The sequence below is a fragment of the Rissa tridactyla genome, chromosome 3 (assembly GCF_028500815.1).
Source record: "Rissa tridactyla isolate bRisTri1 chromosome 3, bRisTri1.patW.cur.20221130, whole genome shotgun sequence".
NCBI classification, from domain to species: domain Eukaryota; kingdom Metazoa; phylum Chordata; class Aves; order Charadriiformes; family Laridae; genus Rissa; species Rissa tridactyla.
In genome coordinates this window covers 28,402,585-28,413,626 of record NC_071468.1, presented here as the reverse complement: position 1 = coordinate 28,413,626, position 11,042 = coordinate 28,402,585, and the positions used below count along the sequence as shown (strand labels likewise).

Genomic DNA, 11,042 nt, shown 5'->3' with positions numbered 1-11,042 from the left:
GGGATTTAGCCCACTGCTAGCATAGTAGTAACAACAATAATCCTAATAAGTAGTTATTAGTAATGGGAACACAGTGACAGCACTTGTTAGTTATAAATAATTAGTTATCAGCAATGGGAAGCCCGTGATAGCCCAGTGGGAGCCCAGGGCTGGTTGCCCCGCAGGTACATGGCAGATGGAGCTCGGTGGGAACACCACCGTGTCTCCTCCCCTCAGCAGGCTGAGCGTGAGGTGTAAACTACTGAAATGGAACAGAGGCAACCGCTTATTCATGGCCTTATAAAGCCTCCTTTCTACTTATTTATCCTTGGTCTGTCGGTAAGGTCCCAATTTCTCTCTGGGACATGGTTTAATCCAGAAGGAGCAGGGCGAGTTCCCATTCAGTTAAGTGTAAAACTGAAAATGCAGTGCTTCCGAGCACCTTTTCTCCACCTGTCTTAAGAATCCTTAGATCCCTTTAAAGAAAGCCAAAAAAACAACAAATTGAAAAACGTTCTTCTAAATTGAAGCCTGATGCTGTGTTGGCTGAATCAACAGGTCTACCTACACCAACATCCAGGTTTTCAGCTTTCCCTGAAAGAATTAAAATCCTGGACTGTACTTTCTACTAACATCAGGAACATAATTTTGGACAGGTGGAGTATCCAAAGTTTAGTTTTCTGAAATTGTGCCCATTAGCAACTAGCCAGAGTTTGGCCCTCTCAATCTGTTCACTGCCTATGAGAATGGCAGTATAATTACATTTACCATCAATGCAATAATCCAAAGAAAAGCAAAATGACATGTTTTGTGCATTTTCTGGTACCAAGGGATTACCATTTACTGCTGTTGTTACTTAGAAATACATACATACAGATATGTAGCCTTTTTAATTCTCTCAAAAGAAATGGGATCTGGATTAAGTCTGACCAAGCTAACTAAACATTTATTAATGTAAGTACAATAATTCATGATTCATCCCACTTTTACAACCTTTTCATATACTAAAGTTTGATTCATTTCTCTCAGGCAGACAAGCACTACTCATATGCATGGCCCAACGCTTCTACCTTGCTCCCTATCGCTGCAGGAGGATTGGGATAATCTTCACGTTTGCACCAGGTCAGGTAGGATATTGGTTGCAGCAGCCCTTTTGCTGCCACTGCAACACTTTTTGGGTTTCAAACAGCTGAAAAGTGGTAGATGCATCCCTGGCAACTTTAGCGTATTGGGAAAAACGGAACACCTCTGAAAGTTTCAGTTAAAAATTTAGCCAGCATCAGATCTGGCATAATTTGTTTTTCAGAGATAATTGAGTGCTTAGAAGGAAATAATCCTGAACACCTGTAGTTGTTGAAGTTTACCTCTGACGACATCTTTGGGAAACACACCGAAATAACCCATAGGTACAAGGCATGCATAAAGCCTACGAGCACTTTACCAGGTGGAAAAGCCTGGTAATAGCTAAGGAGGAGATGAAAAAAAAAGACTGAGTTCAACAAAGCACAGATACGCACTTTCTGGATGAAGTCAACTAAAAGGTCAGGAGAATAATCTGAGTGATAAACTATGTAGTGAGGCACACGCTAAATGTCATTTTCGGCTGTGCTTCCAATCAGCTTCTTGTTTTGAGAAAACATCGTTTCAACCTTATTTTTTACACCTGCAAGCTTGTTACCTGGATCAGCCTCATACTTGACATGTGCCCTGTTGCTTCACTCACTTTCCTGCCTGTGCTGATGCCTGGCCTTGCTGCTTTGAACTTGGGCTCAGGGAGCTGCGTGATTTTTCTTATGCATTGCAACATTCACGTTCCTATTTCCTTGGCTTTCCTTCCAGAAGTCTATCAACAAACCTCTTAATCTTTTTTTTTTTAACATCATCTGCCATTTTTTCTTCTGTAAAATGATACTTGTCGTGTCTTGAAGCTCAGTAACTGTCCTTTATGTAAACCTGCAAATCGTGCTCAAAATTCTTTGAGCTTTGTTTAATCCCATTCTCTGAATTAGTTATTTTCTCTTAATTTCTAGTTACAGTATTTTCCTCATCTTCTATCTCAAATGCTTTACTTCAGATACTAGGATTTTAATTTCTAACTTTGTTCTCTCTTGTACCCTAAATTGCTCGAAACTTTCTCATCTCACTTATCCCACTTATTGCCTTAGACATCCTTTTCAGAGACTCAGCTTCTCATGCCATGTATTTTCAGTGATTACTATCCCAACGGATGGAGTTTCTGTCTCCTCCATTTGAATCTGGTAAGTAATCTAACAAAAGTTAAGGGGCATTTTTGTCACCTGTGAGTTTAGGAGTCAAATCTTTTTCTGCTTTTACCAACAGCCAAGAACATCATTGGTTTCTATAGTGAAGGTGAAAAGTAAAAGTTATTCAAGCTAAACTGAGCTTCTGGAGGGACCATAGCCCTAAAAGCAGTGAATTTAGGAGGAAAACGTAAACTTTCTTAATGTGATGAAACCTAATACACTCCTATGAAGGGTGTTTTAAAAAATGAAAAGTGCTAATTAATCATGCTTTGAACTTAGTATATGAGTTGACTTTTCAACTCTAACCTTGACTTAATTAGCTGGCAAAATGCTATTAAATAAAATACTCTCTTAAATTTTTTTTAGAAATTCTCTATATGTTGCCTTGATGGAGATCATAACAGAAGTTGAAGTAGTTGTAAAACTCTTCCTTCCATTTCTAAGCATTTACTCCTGGAACCAACCCTGGGAGTAAGGGAGTAAACCATCTGGCCTGTGAGCTGGGAGAGTTGCGACTCTCATTCTTACCATAGCTCTGTCTTGCCCGGTATCCTGCTTTGTCTCTGTCAGGTTCATTATGAAAATAAATTATCCTTTGTCAGTGTGTTGTTGGTAGATTTAAATAATTCTTAGCAGATTAGCGAGACACAGGTTTTCTCTGAAGAAATCCTGCTGATTAGACTCTGTGGCATACTGAACATCCAGCTGTTTTATTATTTTGGTTTTAATGACCATTTCCAAGTAATGCCCTGAATAACCAGTAGAGATTCTTCTAAATAAAGGTACAGTGCTTGCTACCTCCAGTTTTCTGGAACAGTTGTTTTCATGCAAACTAAAATTTTAGTTTCTCCAGAACTCGCATGCCTTGTGGGCCTGGTAAATTTTTTTGTTTCTTATATTGGCAATTCAAAATCTTGGATAGCTGCTCCTCTTTATTACAAAACCAACCAAACACCAAAAAAAAATCCAACAAGAAGGTTTGAGATTAGTAATCCTCTGATGTTCTGAGCAAAGAAAACTGATGCAGGAAAATAAATTCTCTCTCCAATAAAATGCCTCAGCTTTTCTAATTGCTTTCTTTAGGCCTTTCTCATCTAACGAAATCACTGACTGTTGTGTGAGCCTTTTACTTCTGATGGACTTACTGATTTTTTTTTATTTTTTTTTTCCACTAGCTCTCAGCTTCTGATAAACCCTCCAATTCATGCCCCAGCTTCCTGTTTCTGATATGCAGAACACATGTCAGAACAACCGGCCTAACTAGAGACGAAAACTAGCGAGAGAAACTATAAGATGAAAGAAAGGAGTACAAACACCGATTCAAGTATAAGCTTTGGGATGTTAAAACAGAGATTCTAGAGATTCAGTTGTCATGTAAATGAACCTGAGATTTTTTTGTTGCTGTTAATATAAAATTCTTTGGGTTGTAAAAGATTCAATGAACACATGGCTGTTTCTCATTAGTGGTGGCTGTCACTAAAATGAATATGTTGCTGAGTGTTCAGTTTCTGGGAAACGTGGTTGAAACATGAGCAGCTCTCTCGATGCAGAGCTCCGAGTCAGATGTTTTCAGAGGGGATGTTCCCCATTAAGTAATGACAGAGAACCATACGGAACACATTACAAATCGAAATACTGATTGATGAAGTGCCTGTGGTCAGCTTTCTACAGAAATGAGAATTTTGAACGTATTATCACATCAGCATGGAACTGATCTCACGTACAATCACATTCTGTTTTCATTTCTTTTTTGCTTCACAGTCTCACACGTGCTGTTCCAGATCACGTTTATAGCGAGCAGAGCCTCAGACCGAAGGAAATAAAGCGTCAAGTTTGAGCTCTGATGTTTCATTGATTTAGCCCAGTTCACAGAAGCCCAATAAGTCTGAGTTTGTTCACACAGCTGGTAAGCTATAAACTCTTTCTCCCTGTATCAAACTTCTCCCCTCCTTCCCAAGAGCTGGGAGAAGGGACTCAGAGATTGCTGGAGCTGCTGGGGTTGGGGGGGGAGAAATGGGGCCACCTGGTAAGGCAAAGTGGGTCCCGTGCAGGCTTGAATTTATCAGACTAAAAGCTCCACTTTGCCTTCCCAAAAGTAGATGCTTTCCTTTTCCCACTTAAGTCATTTGCAGGGGTTCAGTAAGGAAAATCAACCAGTTCAAGCTGACTTCAGGGTGAGATTGCTTGATTTGTTTGCATTCAGATTACTTATTATTACTTTAGCTTCAAGTTCGGGTTTGTTTCAGATACAGTGACCTCTTCTGTTTCACACAGAAAGCAAACAGGGCTGGTCATATGAAAAGCGCACAGCTATTCACTGTGTACACAGATTGCAAGTGAATGCATGTCTGAGCCACAGCACATTTAAAGAAAAATATGTAGTCAAATGGTAAATTTAGAAACTTAGGTCAAAGTATCTATCTCTTTTTGCCAAACAATTCTTAAATGGTGCTTCAGTGAAAGCCTGAGCAGGAGTAGACTTAGGCACATATTTAGCACAGTGTTACGAACACTCGAGTTTTTCTGTTTCTGAGATCCCAGCATGAGATTATTACAATGCTAAGGCACACCAGGTTTGAGAGCCAAGTCTTGCTTATGCCTTTGCTAATGGAAAACTCACTCAAGTGAATAGAGTTGCTGGGTTTACATTAGCACAGCTGAGGCCACAGGTTGGACCAGGACCTAAAAATCTGAACATAAGGGGAAGTAAAATCAAACGTCTACAAATGCCTAGAAATGTGAACAGTGGACTGGGTCTAAAATAAAAAACAAGGAGAGAGAAATATCAGGCATTCATGTGAAGCTCATGGATAAATTTTAAGGTCTAATTTTTCTTAATCATTGATTTCAGACAATCAGGACCTGATTATTCAGAATTGTTAAGAATGCACAATCCTTAGCTGAATTATTTTAAAACTAAATCTTTCAGGCTTACAGCAAAAATTATAACAGTCTCCTAGCCTTTTAAAATACATATGAGGGGTTTTTTCATTTTCAGAGAATTAGCCGTGTTTTCCAGGGATCTGATTTCTGCCCTTCGGACTTCTACAGACACTATTGAAAATGCACAACAAATGTACCTTGCTGATAAGCAATTTGTTAGTTTTCGCTTTGTGTTTATTCATGGCAGAAATCTGTATTGGAATGTATGCAAACAACAGTATTTAAGTGCTTCATTAATTCAAAGGATAAATAAATGTAGAATAAAATGAGAAAATATGTACAAGCAGCTGTTCAAGGATATCAGATTTTAAGCTATCCGTAACCTTGATAATTGCTTCAGTGTTATTCCTCTGTTATTAAAATGCAGACATTATAATGATAGTAATGATCAGTAATTAGTTGAGATTTTACTACCATTCAGATATTTAAGTCATTAAATACTAGAAGTCTGTTTTATAGTGGTTAGTCATTGGCAACAGATACAGACTTTTAAGGGGGCTGAAGGACTTCACAGCAGGAGCAATGCCGAGAGAGAGTTGCAACCATCATTCAGATCACCTTCCTTGTCTACAGTCTTCTTACCATGCAAGAAGACCCTACCAGTTTTCATGGCTCTTCATACCAGAGCCATGAGCTCTGCTCTCAGAAAAGACTGTTGCAATTGTACTTTTGGTACCATCCAGAAATGAAAGTTTGGGCTTAGACTGGGCACAGATCAGGAAAGACTCACTGAGCCAGTATCTGGCATGAGCTTCAGACCTCATGTAATCCTGCTAGTCTTGAAGGATCAAATACTCCAGAGTCCTCACTGAAACTGCTCCCTCAGCCTAAGATAAGCAATAAGAGTGATCTTTATCTGGACAGGAGAGCAGCTCAGATAAGGAGAGTGAAATGCTGATGGCATTTTCTCCAATGTTGTGTGAATCTCCAGGAGAAATGTGAGCGTGGGGAATTCTTATAGTACACTGTTTGGCCTGGGGTAGAAGATTGAGGATCTGGTGCCAGAAAGACTAGTACTGGACTGGGTGCCTACTGGCATGGGCACACACCACATTTCTGACAATGTAGCCAGAAGGTAGGTTTTGTGACTTGCTCTGCTGTGGCATGAAGAGCAAAGGTGTGGTTCCCTGGCTCTTAAAGCCGCTCCAAGCTGAGCAGCCTTGCTGTCCTGTGAGCCCCTGGCCATGCATTTGAGCTGCTCTCCTGAGCTGGAGCTAGCAGTGATGTGAATGTGTGGTGAACAAATTTAGAGCTGCAGAGAGAGATCAGTCAAATGGGTTATTTATCTGAAGGATGAGACTGCCTCTTTCCTTCCCAGCACTAGACACCCTAAAACTGATAGACTGTATCAATGAACCTGAGGTTTTCCTGTGGATCAGATAAAATAAGGAATTCCTCTTTCTCCCACCACTGAAAGTTTCTAAACTTCTAGTGGGACCTAAATCAGGGAATTAAGAATGTAGATATTATTGAGTTTATCTTCTCCAGGACTCGTTTTGTTGTTTTATACGCGAAGATAATAGCATAGTTTTGCCTTGGATAAAAATGCTCAGACAGCATTATATGTATTGCTATAGCTGCTGTTACCATTTTCCACAAGTATGGGTTATGGAGAGAAAAGACTTGCCAATATAAATCAGCATTATTACAGATTACAATTTCCTTTCATTATTGTATCTTCAGAATGGCTTTGTTTGATTCCATTCCTTTGAGGAGGATTGCTTTATTTTTTTAACTTGCCAATTCTTATACATTTCATCAGCCTTGAAAATAATATTTTCAAAATGCTCAAGTAACTTAAGACCTTCTCTCTCTCTCTCTCAGATGTGATCTGGTGCTTACATGTGGGTCTGGAAATGCTATTACCTGCCAAAATTGTAGTGAAACTGGTGTGATACAGATATTTAAGACTTCTAAGACTCTTGGTCTCCAATAGAAGACTTGGCACTAGTACAACCATTTAAGTTACTGGTATGTGATTTTATTGAAAAACATCCCAGTATGACCACATTTATAGATATAAAGACATCTTACGTTGTTGCTTTCCTATACTGCTATTTCCTTTCTAGATTGAAATAGGTGATACTGCTAAGAGTACCAGCGTAACTGCATCAATATTAAATGCCGTATTAACTATACCTGACATCGTGTTGAAAGTTGTGACATAGGCTCTTAAGTGCTAGTCTGTTTTGAAACCAAGATTTAATTCCGCAAAAATTCTCGCTCTCTTTTTAGATTGGGGCTTTTTTTCTGTTTGGCTCTCTTGAAAGTTTTACATTAGGTTTATGCTGCCAAATCAGATCAGGATTCAGTCTTTGGGTAGAACTTTGAGTATTATTATTTCTGTCTCATAATAATGATATGACAAGTATTAGGGACAGTGTGAATGAAGGGTGAGGCTTGAAGCTTTTGGAGCAGAACTAGCGCTCACCAGAGATGAGTCCATGCTAATATTGCCCTACTTTTATGGGGTTTATTTTGAGCTTTCTTAGAATTTTTGAGGCAGTCATCTGAAAACTAAGCATGATAGCTGCCTAAAAAGTAAACAAATGCTTTTAGATGTGGTGGGCAGATCAGATTGGGTATGAGTTCTAAGAATGTACAAAATTAAGTCAGCTTTATTTAGCAACAGAACAGTTACTGCACAGTGGTAGCACCACACGTGACTTGTCCCCAGTGTTGCAACACCATTAACCAGAGAGATTGGACACAGAGACGACTGTTCTTGGCCTTGCTGAGAATACCAGTAAGATGTCTAACCACTTCCAGTCGTGCTGTTTCTCAGTTCACATGTTAGTCATATACGGAAAACAAAATAAAAAAAAAAACCAAACAAAATTCTGTTGTTCCCTACTAAGTCACACTGAGTATTGAACATACCTAACTAAGTATTACAGCTGCCGGATTTCCATAGGCCGCTCCAGGACTCCTCCCATCAGAACACCACAGCTAGGTGTTCACATCCGGCCGTCAGGGAGCAACTTTGGGTCTACTGATTCAATAGGAAAACTGGTTTGGACCCGAGCTTCCCTGTGACTGTTGCAGTCGCAGTGTCAGCCAGTCTGTATCATGTATTGATCTGCAGTCTCTGTCCTATTAGAGTATTGATTATGTACCATTATTCATTGCTTTTTTCAGAGTGCCATGAAGTTTCTACCACCTTTCACTTTTTCTGGATGATGTGGGACACCCACCCCCCAAGAAATCCCCAACCCCCGTCTTTTTCTGCCCATCTCATCTGTACAGTGCAAGACCCCCTTTGCTAGAAGGGCCAGCAGTTGTTGCCAACCCCATCACGCATTGTACAGTTTTGCTTCTTTTTATCCCTCTGATTTTTTGCTGAATTGTCTGATTACTGAAAAGCATCAAAGACAAAAGGAGAACATAAAGCAAAAAGGTAGGACTTCTTTCTTTCTCTCAGGGCCACTCAGCTTCCAAGAGGTCTGAAACAAGAGGGCCCTTCTAAGTCCCACAGCAAGAGCATGTTTTTCTGTAAATGCTCTCTTGCTCTCACTTGCTTTAAAGCCTACATCTGACACAAATTAATCTGCAGGGTTTTTAGTCATTTCCCATCCGCTGCTGGGGCAAATTAGACTTGCTGATGTTGTTTTGGCCTAACCCTGAAGCAGCATGAAAGGAATGGCCCAGAGAGAGAGCGAGCATGTTCTCCTTGGCTCTTCTTCCGTGTACTCTCTGGCCTGCTCAACAAAAAAAAATGAGTTCAATTGGCCTGAAAGGCACTGGGAGATTGAAAACCTCTCTGTAGTACCTTAAAGAACCAAAATTACTTAATTAATGTGGAGGCCATTATGTGCGGTTACCATATGAATGAGTAAGTGGACTGCCTGTGTTAGAGAGCAGGAAAGAGGAGAGGATATCTGAGGTCAGCCTTGTCAGGGTAAAGGAATCCTAAACAATGAGGGCATTGGTTTAAGATTTGAGGAAGAATTTGAAAAAGAGCCCTGAGAGTGAAATTAAATGAAGCATGGGAGAGTATTAGTGGAGATTAGCAGTGCTGTGAAGGAACCCAGAGCAGACTGCCAATCGCCCCTAAGCGCAGGCAGCTTTAACTGGGCTGCTGCAGACAGGAATTAGGCAGTACGCTGCTGGAGTTTGACTGAAAAGTATTTTCTTGAGCAACGTTAAAGAGTTTCTCTTCCACACCCCCTCTCTTTCATTGACTTCTAAAAGTGAACATGTCCCCCTCAGCTGCATCTTTTTTTTTTTTTCTTTTTTGCCAGGCAGACTTATGATAGAAATAGAAAAAACAGAGTCAAGATTTTAAAAGCACTCTGGCACTCTCAGTGTAAAAGTGAGATTCACTTAGTAGCACAGGGTTGTCATCACAAACGTACCGCTTCAGATGCGCAGAGGACAAAGCCTAGCGAAACTGATGAAATTAATGGCTGTATTTATAGTTGAATTCAGTGAAGAAACTGATGAGATGCATTTGCTCACCTATAGAGTGAAAAAGGTGGATATTGTTCTAGTGAAAACTACATTATTTTTCCAAAATCTGTATGCTCCCAGTCATCTCAACTTTTCAGAGTTCTTTGAGACCAGTTCAAGATTTTTCTCTCTGGAGTTTATCTTATCAATTATAGCTTCCGGAAAGCAGTACCTGAGATAGAGCAAGCATGTATAGGACAAGAACAAGCTGAAAGTTGTAATATTTTGGAAGATGAGCAGCCCTGAAGAGAAGGACTTGGGGGTGTTGGTTGGTGAGAAGCTCAACACGAGCCGGCAATGTGCGGTTGAAGCCCAGAAGGCCAACTGCATCCTGGGCCGCATCAAAAGAAGCGTGGTGGGCAGGTTGAGGGAGGTGATTCTGCACCTCTACTCTGCTCTTGTGACATCCCACCTAGAATACTGCATCCAGCTCTGGAGCCTTCAGCACAAGACATGGACCTGGTGGAGCAGGTCCAGAGGAGGGCCATGAAGATGATCCGAGGGCTGGAGCACCTCTCCTGTGAAGACAGGCTGAGAGAGTTGGGGTTGTTCAGCCTGGAGAAGAGAAGGCTCCGGGGAGACCTTACAGTGGCCTTCAGTATCTGAAGGGGGCCTACAAGAAAGCTGGAGAGGGACTTTTTACAAGGGCATGTAGTGATAGGATGAGGGGTAATGGCCTCAAACTGGAAGAGGGTAGGTTTAGATCAGATACCAGGAAGAAATTTTTCACTCTAAGGGTGGTGAGGCACTGGAACAGGTTGCCCAGAGAAGCTGTGGATGTCCCATCCCTGGAAATGTTCAAGGCCAGGCTGGATGGGGCTTTGAGCAGCCTGGTCTAGTGGGAGGTGTCTCTGCCCATAGCAGGGGGGTTGGAACTAGGTGGTCTTTAAGGTCCCTTCCAATCTAAACCATTCTATGTTGGCTACAGCATTTATTTTTTGGCTCTTGTTTCATTTGCTGTCTCTTTGAAACAGTATTCCCTTACATTTTCTGGAGTAACAATCCTGACTGCTGGATATCTGTTCCTAGCATTTACTTTTCCTACAAGCTATAAACAATACTGTTGCTAAAAGCACAGGGAGAGAAAGTGAATCATCTTTCTGAAAATACTTTTATTGTGTCTAAGTTTTCCAGAAGACCGTGGTCTAGATCTTGAGTAACACTTGCAAAACTACCCACAGAATACTGAGGTGAGACCTGCCAGAGCCTGTGGGAAGTCAGGGATCATATTTAGACCATGTCCTTCAGTAGTAACTAATGATCTTGATTGACTGTATGGATTGGTATCGCCTAACAGCCTTGGAGAATCATTGTTCAGTGCTTTGGTGTTAAATGCCATTATACTGTGAGACCCAATAGCTGGTTTCATGGCCATGATCTTAAGTATCCATCTCTGGAAAGCTGCAT

General features: G+C 40.8%; 1 long non-coding RNA gene across 1 annotated transcript; it reads left to right on the top strand.

Annotated features, from left to right (window-relative positions):
- Positions 1-606: 606 nt before the first annotated feature.
- LOC128907452 (uncharacterized) lies at positions 607-8,741 on the top strand. Its single transcript, XR_008465618.1, has 4 exons — positions 607-1,106; positions 4,005-4,149; positions 7,011-7,157; positions 8,325-8,741. It is a non-coding gene; the product is annotated as an uncharacterized LOC128907452 (long non-coding RNA).
- The last annotated feature ends 2,301 nt before the right edge of the window (positions 8,742-11,042 follow it).